This window comes from Lepidothrix coronata, unplaced genomic scaffold, assembly GCF_001604755.1.
Source record: "Lepidothrix coronata isolate B3197 unplaced genomic scaffold, Lepidothrix_coronata-1.0 Scaffold198, whole genome shotgun sequence".
NCBI classification, from domain to species: domain Eukaryota; kingdom Metazoa; phylum Chordata; class Aves; order Passeriformes; family Pipridae; genus Lepidothrix; species Lepidothrix coronata.
In genome coordinates this window covers 111,400-121,571 of record NW_016690378.1, presented here as the reverse complement: position 1 = coordinate 121,571, position 10,172 = coordinate 111,400, and the positions used below count along the sequence as shown (strand labels likewise).

The 10,172-nt window shown below is 49.5% G+C and overlaps 2 long non-coding RNA genes across 2 annotated transcripts; one reads left to right on the top strand and one right to left on the bottom strand.

Annotated features, from left to right (window-relative positions):
* Positions 1-733: 733 nt before the first annotated feature.
* On the bottom strand, positions 734-7,178 carry LOC108505747. Its single transcript, XR_001877586.1, has 4 exons — positions 7,090-7,178; positions 4,433-4,553; positions 1,307-1,422; positions 734-1,146 (listed from the first exon to the last, which is right to left on the bottom strand). It is a non-coding gene; the product is annotated as an uncharacterized LOC108505747 (long non-coding RNA).
* Positions 7,179-7,259: 81 nt separating this feature from the next.
* Positions 7,260-8,826, top strand: LOC108505748. The gene is made up of 3 exons (XR_001877587.1): positions 7,260-7,339; positions 8,316-8,627; positions 8,733-8,826. It is a non-coding gene; the product is annotated as an uncharacterized LOC108505748 (long non-coding RNA).
* The last annotated feature ends 1,346 nt before the right edge of the window (positions 8,827-10,172 follow it).

Sequence of the window (10,172 nt, the reverse complement as noted above, 5' to 3'; positions counted from 1 at the left end):
CAAAGGGCAGGACCCGGCCCTTGGCCTGGTTGAACCTCATCCCCTTGGAATCAGCCCAACTGTCCAACCTGGCTGGAGGCTCATGGAGCACACAGAGGTTGGGAGAGGGGCAGCAGGTCCATGTCTGTGCTGCCCCAGCTCTGAGTCTGGCTGTGAACACAGAGAGAGGAGCAGTTGAAGTTTGGGAGCGTTGCACCAAAGAGCCTGGGTGGGGCTGCACCCCCAACCCTGGGACAGCTCTGGGGCCCTCAGGACAAGAAGGACATGGAGGGGCTGGAGTGTGTGCAGGGAAGGGAATGGAGCTGGGGAAGGGTCTGGAGCACCTGGAGTGGCTGAGGGAGTTGGGGAAGGGTGGGGAACACGAGGAATGTCTGAGGGAGCTGGAGGGGCTCAGCCTGGAGAAAAGGAGGTTCAGGAGGGACCTTCTCATGCTCTGCCTCTCCCTGACAGGAGAGTGGAGCCAGGGGAGGGTTGGGCTCTGCTCCCAGGGAACAAGGGACAGGAGGAGTGAAAACAGCATCAAGCTGTGCCATGGGAGGATAAGGCTGGATATTGGGGAAAATTCCTTCATGGAGTCCCCATTCCTGGAGGTGTTCAAAAAACGTGTGGATGTGGCACTTGGGGACACAGTTTAGGGGTGGCCCTGGCAGTGCCAGATCTTACAGAGCTTTTCCAACCACAATAACTCCATGATTCTGTTTAGGCTGGAAATGTGGAGTGCAAGGTCTTTATTGACAGCACATGACTGCTGAAGAAGATGAGTGGGATCCATGAGGAAAATCTATCCCATAATCCAGATCATGGGAAGACTCAGGTGCTTTTTGAGTTTGATGGGTCATTTTTTCACTGCTCTTGCAGGACAGGCTTGGAAATGTTTTCCTTATGTCCCCTTCCTTGATGCAAAGTGACTACAAACTGCAAAAAGCTTTCTGTTCCTTTCTTTTCCTTCCAGCAGGTGCCAGGATGCTTCTGGAAAAGGTCTGCTGAATAGCAGACCTTAAATCCCTTAAGAGCACGTGTTTTGCAAGATCTTGATGTGAAATAATGCAAAAATCCACGGTGGAGTTAAAAATTTCATTTTCCCAAAGACAGAGAGCAACAACAAAATTGTGGTGTTGTCAACACCATTTAATTTAGGTAGTCCCACTGAAAATTAAACAGAGATTTAAAAAAATGATTTTCCACGTTTGTGGGACAGGTAGGACAAATAATTCTGCTTTCACTTTTCTCCGTACAAAAGTGGTAGGTAGAAAGCCTGGAGCTCCTCGCTGCTATTAACTGGGGAGCTGAAATTCTTTTTCCTTACCCAATTTGCAGTTGCCAGACATGGGATTTCGTTTTGCTTTCTGCTCCCCTGGCCGGTGCAGGAGTTTTCTCATCCAAGTCTTCCTGCTGATCTGTCCACAACCCCTCATCCACGACCTGGAATTGCACATCTCATGTATAAAACAAGAACATGTTCCCACTCCTGCTGATCAACCTTTGCACTTTGTTCCAATCTTCCTTTTATCTGAGATTTGCCTGATAAAAATAATGATTCCTTCAATATTCAATGAATAATCAATGAATAATCAAAACCAGTGGAGCACATGGTCCATCCTGAAGGTGTATTTATATTTTGAATCCCAAAATATAAATTAACTCGACCAAATCAAGTGTGAACATTTCTGAAAGTAACTCTCCTGGCACTAGAGATGAGAAGTATAAATTTCCAAGGATTCTGAGCTCTTGAAGAGCAGCTGGATCCCAGATCCCTGCACTGGAAGGGGGTTGTTTTCCTGGGATTCCTGCACCAGCAGATAGGTTGTTTTCTCTGGATACCTGGAGTGGCAGGCAGCTTGGATCCCAGATCCCTGTGCTGGCAGGAGGGTTGTTTCCCCTCTATCCCTGCACTGGAAGGAGGTTGTTTTCCTGGGATCCCTACACTGGTTGTTTCCCTGTATCCCCTCACTGGAAGGAGGTTGTTTTTCTGGGATCCCTGCACTGGCAGGAGACTGTTTTTTCCCCAGATCCCTGCACTGGCAGAAGGCTCTTTTCCTGGGATCCCTGTACTGGCAGGAGATTGTTTTCCTTGGATCTCTGCACTGGCAGGAGATTATTTTCCCTATATCCCTGCACTGGCAGGAGATTATTTTCCCCAGATCCCTGCACTGGCAGGCAGGTTGTTTCCCTGGTATCCCAAGACTGAAGTAGGTTTTCTCTGGAATTCCAGGACTGACAGGCAGGTTGTTTTCCCTGGGATCCCTGCACTGACACCTCCAGGGGCTGGACACACCCTACAGCAGGCACTGCCACAGTTCCTTGGTGGATGAAGGAGAGCAGGGTTGGATTAGTTATTGGAAGAAATCCCTCCCTGAGAGGGTGGGGAGGCCCTGGCACAGGTTGCCCAGAGAAGCTGTGGCTGCCCCATCCCTGGAAGTGTCCAAGGCCAGGTTGGACAGGGCTTGGAGCAACCTGGGCTGGTGGAAGGTGTCCCTGCCCATGGCAGGGGTGGCACTGGGTAGTCTTTAAGGTCCCTCCAACCCAAACCAGCCTGGTGCCCTCAAGGTACCTCCTCATCACTTTGCACTTTCCACCGTCTCCCACCCACAGATTGTAAAACGTGATTATTGTGACCTCATTTTGAGGAATTCAGTCCCTCAGTCTGAGTCCTCACCTCCATCCTGGCACTGTCATCCTGTCACTCCTGGCCCAAGATCCCCCTGACAGCCCTTTCCACCCTCCTCTGCTCCCACCTGTCAGGTCACAACTGACTTTTCCCTTTGTTTGTGTGACACAAAAACACGTCACTCCGCGCAGAACTTGAGAGCACGAACTGACAGCGAGCAGGAGAAGCCTGGGCTGTAAATCTGGAAGGTTTGGACCGCTTGGATCGTGGCTCAACAGCCCCCGGGTTTTTTCCCGGCGCTGAAACATCAGTCACTCAGCAAAGGGGCCCTTGGCATCATCGAGGCTCTTCTGCCATCTCGTGGAGGAGGGGAGCAAACACCCTCTAGTTGGATTTTAAATTCTAAACTCGAAGTTACAGAAGGGAATTTGAATGTTCGGTTCTGCCCTTTTCTTTAAAAAAATATAAAAATTAAAAAAAAACCCAAAACCAAAACAGTGAAACAGGCAAAGCGTCAAGTGCTCCTCAGTCTCTGTTCAAGGGGGTTCTAACACTTAAATAATTTCCTTGTGGTTCTTGGGCTCAAAAAATTTGCTGAGTTATTAATTGTTAAGGCTTCCCAACCAAAACTAATGCTCGTCTGTGCCTCCAGCCCAGTGCAAATGTATGAGCCGTTCAGCAAGACAAGGACAAGATGTTGGGAATACTGGAAGTGAAATGTTTTCCTCTTTATGCCCACAACAGTGTGCCCATCACTGACGTAGTGGTTGGCAGGATATTTTTGGGGAAATGGGTGAATTTCTCAAAAAATGAGTTAATTTCTTGCATTTCTTGCAATCTGTGCTGAGATCTCCCTGGCTCTTTGGGTTCTCCCCTCCCAGTTCCCAGCCTGGCAGGTCCCAGGCTGCTCTGATGCCAAAGGAAGGTTTTGCAAAGCCATCAGGAGCCCCAAAGTGGAAGTGTTTGTTCCTGGACAGTTCCTCCAGTTCCTGCTCAAGGCATTTGTTGCCGAGGTGGAATTTCTCACTTGTGATGCAGCTCATGGAATCACTTCAGAGTATCATAGAGTGGGTTGGGTTGGAGGGACTTAAAGCTCATCCCATTCCACCCCCTGCCATGGGCAGGGACACTCCCCACTAGCCCAGGTTGCTCCAAGCCCCATCACACCTTGCCTTGGACACTTCCAGGATTAATCTTTCCTTTCCTCTGCCTTTCTGGCCACTCCATGAGTGTGCAAACCACACCTGCTGATCTTTCACCCCAAACCATTCTGGGATTCTACGCAAAGATCAATTGGCACCTCTTTTCCTGGGCCTTCCTTTGTTCTGTGATGCCCAAAGAGACCTTCCTGCAGGGACAGATGTGCAAGAGAGGTGCCTCCCTTCCCACCCTCAGCTTCAGGCACGGAAAGGTGATGAAAAGATGCCCAATCCAACAAATTAAAGGCAGGCCCTGCTAAGCCAGGGTGTTCCCAGAGGTGCCTCTGCATTCCCAGGATATCCTTGGCTTTGTGTCCATTCGATTGACCCCTTCCCTGTTTTCCAGGCAGGGAACATCAGGTGGGGGTCGGGCTCTGCTCCCAGGGAACAAGGGACAGGAGGAGAGGAAACGGCCTCCAGCTGTGCCAGGGGAGGGTCAGGTTGGACATCAGGAGGAATTTCTCCATGGAAAGGGTGGTCAGGCCTTGGAAGGGGCTGCCCCGGGAGGTTTGGAGTCCCCATCCCTGGAGGTGTCCAGGGGAGGACTGGATGTGGCACTCAGTGCTCTGGGCTGGGGACAAGGTGGGCATCGGGCACAGAGGGGAGGGGAGGGGAGTCTGCAAACCGTGGTTCCTGCTGTCCAGTGCTCCTTCCTGCATCTTATCCCTTTGCATCCACTGAGAGAGCTGCACTTCGGGGAAGATGTAGGACAGCTGGTGTGACTCCAGAGAGGACCACGAGTGTTCCTGGGGGGCAGACCAGTAAGAGAGGACAGAAAAAATAAGCAGGAAACAGATGAGATTAGGGTGAGGATGAAAATATTGGATTTGGACTGGATAAGTAGAGAGCTGATAAAAGAGAACAAGGTTGGTCTGATCTCCATTTCCATGTGCAGAACTGGGAATTGTGGGCTGTTGGTTTTTCCTGACGTTTAGCCTGGGGAAGAGAAGCTTTGGGCCTGAAGGGGCTCCAAGAGAGCTCGAGAGGGACTCTGGACAAGGGTCTGGAGGGACAGGACACAGGGAATGGCTTCCCACTGCCAGAGAGCAGGGTTAGATGGGATATTGGGAAGGAATCCTTCCCTATGAGGGTCATGAGGGCCTGGCACAGGGTGCCCAGAGAAGCTGCGGCTGCCCCTGGATCCCTGGAAGTGTCCAAGGCCAGGTTGGATGGGGCTTGGAGCAACCTGGGCTGGTGGAAGGTGTCCCTGCCCATGGCAGGGGATTGGACTGGATGGGCTTTAAGGTCCTTCCAACATAAACCATTCCATGATTCTGGGATTCTGTGAACTACAGCAAGGGGTTGATTCAAAGAGAAAAGGTTTAAATAACAGACACAGTGAAGCTTCAGACATTTCTGAGGAAGTTGTGGAATTTCCCTGGTCTGCACGACCTTAAGAACGAGTCAGAAAAGCAACTCCCAGGAACGACTCGGAAAGAATCACTTCTGGTTTGGAAGGAAAATGTAAATCTGTAGTTCCACATAAATCTGTGTGGATCAATAGACCCCACAGATCTACCAATAGATCACCATAAATCTGGATCAATAGATCTTTAACTCACAAAATGTGAATCGGCAGATCTGTAAGTCTGTTTGGATCAATAGATTCGTGTCTCGCTGTAAATCTGATGGGATCGATAGATCTGAAGCTCACCATGAATCTGGATCAATAGATCTGTGGATCAAAAGCCCTGTGACCTCCTCTGGTTTCACATGGACACATATCCTGTAGCTCTGGGCAGGTGGGTCCTGGGGTCGTTTGCATCCTCTAGTTCTCCCTCTAATTCCTGACGCAATAAACCCAACCCTAAATTCTTGGTGACCAAGACCCAGCCCCAGAGATGAGCACTTCAGAGGTTATCTCTGGAGCCAGACCAGTGGGCCTGAGCCCACGGCAGGGGGTGGAACAAGATGGAACCCAAACCATTCCCTGCCTCATCCTCTGTGTCCCACATGCTTATCTTTAACCTCCCTGTACAAATCCCTTCCCCTTCTCTGCCTCAGGTGATCCTGTTACTCAGCCCATGGACTTTCTGACTCCCAAGGCTCATTTTCTTGCTGGTGCTTTTCTGGTGCTCCTCTGACTCACGTCCTGGAGAGACACTCGTGATCCAGGTGTGGGACATCCCTTCCAGACCGGCACTCCCAGACAACCCCCACAGGAAGGGATGGTCTCCACGGGGTGCTGATCATGTGCCACAGCACAGGCAGCTGGCAGAGCTTCTGGATCACCTTGTGGAACAACTTGGCCATGTTTGAGAGGTGAGGTCAGAGTTCTGTGCAGAGCTTTATCAGGCAATAAATGTTAATATTCCTCAGCCCTCACTGCCAGAGTGTCACCGGAATGGATTTCTTGTTTTTATTAAGGAGATGAAAGATTGGTCGGAGAGAAGGCTCTAGAAAGGCTCCAATAACTGGACACCACCTGACCAGACACCCCCATACCCCCAGAAATCTGCACCACAAAGAAGTGCTTTGTACAAGGCCCTGTGTTGGTTTGACCTCACAGTGCTGCAGACTCAGGAATCAGGATCTGCAGCTGCCTTTGTTTTACACAGAACAAACAGTATTCCTGCCATAAACCCTTGGAGGAAGGGCTCCTGTTCTGTTTGCACTCATTTGCCCAGTCTTTCCTCAAACCCAGCTGTCTCCTGACATCCTGTACCCGCAACGATCAGCAGTCCCTCTCAGAGATCCACCAGTCCCTCTCAGAGATCCACCAGTCCCTGTTAGAGATCCACCAGTCCCTCTCAGAGATCCACCAGTCCCTCTCAGAGATCCACCAGTCCCTCTCAGAGATCCACCTGTCCCTGACTGATTGAACTGGTTTGGCTGTTCCTGGTGTTGCCCCTCAAAGAGAGGTGCAGAATCCTGGCCCTGCACAGAGACCCCAGCAATTCCACCCTCTCCCTGAAAGTGTTGTCCAAACACTCCTCGAGCTCTGGCAGCCCTGGGGCCGTGACACTGCCCTAGGGTGCCCTGGGAGGAGCCAGAGGATGGTATCCTTGCTCTGGCAGGACAGTGAGAGTTTCCCAACCTTCCACTGAGAAGGCATCTGAGAATTGCCTGATTGCCCAGAGAAGCTGTGACTGCCCCTCAAAGTGTCCAAGGCCAGGTAGGACCAGACTTGGAGCAACCTGGGCTAGTGAAAGGTGTCACCCTGCCCCTGGTGACAAGATGAGCTTTGAGATCTCTCCCAACCCAAATCAGCCCATCCCTTTTGCTTTATTTAGTCATAACAGAGCTGCTTTTGCTCAAGGAGCATTTTAGACATTGCCTTACCTTGTTGAGGAATTTTATCCTTTATTGAGACTTGCCTGTGTATCTGTAACTGCAAGAGCCACGTGAGACCGGACCCACTGTGACGTTTGTTGGAGGAGTTTATAATTATGACCTTGACTTCCAGATAATATTGTGATGAAACTCCCAGTAGCTCCTGCTGCAGACAGCTACAAGCCCTTAATGAAAGAGAGACTCCCTTGTCCACAGTGACAGTCTGTAGCTCCCAGCATCTTCTCCCAAATTTCCCCAGGTGGTTCCTACTTTTCTGTTCAGGCGCTCCCTAAAAAGGTCAACTCGGAATTACTGGTGAATTTTTGAGGAAAAAGCATCACCTCTCTTATATCTTGACTCTGCCAAATATGATTTTGTAAGAAATCAGTGTAACAGAGCTTGGTGTGGGGCCTCATGGAGGAGGAAGGTGATTGATGTTCATAGAATCCCAGAATGGTTTGGGCTGTGAGGGACCCAAAGCCCGTCTCATTCCCACCCTCTGCCATGGGCAGGGACACCTTCCACTAGCCCAAGTTTCTCCAAGCCCCATCCAACCTGGCCTTGAACACTTCCAGGTATCCAGGGGCAGCCACAGCTTCTCTGCCCAACCTATGCCAGGGCCTGACCACCCTCACAGCCAACATTTCCTTCCCAGTATCCCATCCAACCCTGCCCTCTGGAAGTGGGAAGATATTCCCTGTGTCCTGTTCCCCCATCCCTTGTCCCAAGTCCCTCTCCAGCTCTCCTGGAGCCCCTTTAGGCACTGGAAGGGGCTCTCAGGTCTCCCTGGAGTTTCCCTCCTCCAGGTGAACCCCCCCAGCTCTCCCAGCATGATCCAGAACAGAGGAGCTCCAGCCCTTGGAGCATCTCCGTGACCCCTCTGAGACTCTTTTTGAGTGGCAATTACAAACCAGTTTTGGTCACGTCTCCAACCTGCCATAGATGTCCACAGTTAACTGTGGGACAGTTCCTTGGTGCAATGTGTTCCTCCTGGAATGTGAGGGGGAAAGAATCCTCTGATGTGCTGCTCTCTGAATGAACTCATCACTCCAGTGCTGAGTTTTCTCTGCCGTTGACTTGTCGGGGTTCAGACCTCCCACCCTTCCCAAAAACAACCTGTTCAAACAGTTTTATTGCTGGAATTGGCACCCTTTGTTATTTCTGTGAGTCAGGGCTCTTCTGCTGTGGCTTTGTGTTCTCACCCAACCACATCTGTCCCTTCCGACTCCATCCAGAAGCACCACAAGGCCTCTGAAGTTTGAGTCAACAAAGGTGATCAAAGACAGGGAGCAGCTTTGCAGCACAAAGAGGTTAATGATACAAAGGCAATTCAGTGAAATGATCAGACAGCAGGTTCAGGATGATCACAAATACTTCCTTCCCATCCCCAAATCTGCCCCACACTTGGAACGAGCTTCAAAAAAACACCCAAAAAAGTCTTCCAGAGCTATGAAATGCCAATGCAGCTCATGAGCAAACTGAGATACAGGCCCTTGGAAGCAGCACAGAAGTATCACTGGATGTTCCTGTGCTTCTTGAAGATGTCTGTGAGTAGCTGTCCTTCCATAATTAACTGTTCTGCACAGTTGTCCCCCTCACCCTTTTCCTCTCCCCTTTAGCAGATTAAAGAAGTTCATCTCTCTCTGCCACAGGCCCATCACCACTTTGGTCACCCTGCGCTGGATTCTCCATCTTTTCCCCCCCTGGTATCACCAGGAGAGGGGTTGGACATCAAGGAAAATCAGTTGCCTGAGGCAAATCAACTGAATCCCAAATAAATGGGGACACTCAGGCGTGGGGAGACATCAGGCTGGGCTGTATTTACTATCTACAACAGAGGAATGCTGAGAGGAATACTGGGATTCAGGGTACCCCCTTATTCACTGGCACAAGAAACAGAAAACATATTGATGTGATCAAAAAGTATCTCACCATGGCTGGGCTGAAAACACCAAAAAAAGACCTTCTGACTCCAGTGTCTGACAGTGCAAATATCCCGGGCAGAGGAGAACAACATTGGATTTGTCTTTCAGATTACTGAGAAAAAAAACCCAAGATAAGCTCCTGGAAAGATCTAAGAGCATGTTTATGTAAACCCTGTGATTTTTTTTATCAGGACATGGTAAAATATTTAATACAAACAGTCTTTGGCTGTACCGTGGCTTTTATAGACTTTTTATTGCTCATAAACCAAGTCACGTCATTGTTGGAACATTCTCTGACTCTTGTAGTTAAAATATTACCCCAAGGACAATCCCACCTTTGTGTTCTCAGTGTTTGCTGAGCAATCCTTGGGGATCCTTGAATTTGCAAGGGGTGGGATGAGACCAATCCCATCAGCTTTGCCTGCAATCACTCTGCTTTTTTACCAGGAAAAGCATTTAGCACTGAAATTTCCTAAAAAAAAAAAAAAGAAAAAAAAAGAAAAAGCTCTTTTTTTTTAATTATTAAAACTGTTCTCCTGGTTCCAAGTCAGAAATTCACTGATATTGAACAAAAAGACAAAAGTAAGAGGGACTGAGCACTGAAATGGGCTGCTCAGAGAGGTTGTGGAGTCTCAATCCTTGGAGATACCCAAAAATCACCTGGAGACAGTCCTGGAAAAGCAGCTCCAGCCTTCTGCTTCTACCTCTGTTTCGTGGTTCTATGCAAGAATTTCTTCCTAAAATCAACCCTCCAGCTTAAGGCCACTCCCCCTCATCTTGTCACTGCATGGCCTTGAAAAAGGTCCTTTCTCTTTTATTGCAAAAAAGCACCACAGCCACTAAAAGCCTTTGAAATCCTTGTCCCACGTTCTTTCTTTGGAACTTGGCCCTAAATCTCCTTTCCATTTCCTCCACCCTCACTGCTGTAACCAAGAATGGGGGCACTTCCAGGAGCAGGAGAGCAGGAAGATGTTTTTTTTTTCCCCTTCCCACCTGTACAATCTCCATCCTGCAGCTTCTTCGTCATCCTCATGGAAAGGATGATGAAGATAAGGGGGGTTTTTGCATGTGAGCAAAGTGCAGAGAGAAACTCATGTTGCTTAAAGGGGGCACTGTTATGCCCCCAGAAGTTCCCTATGAGTTGGAGCAAATTTTCCCAAATAATTA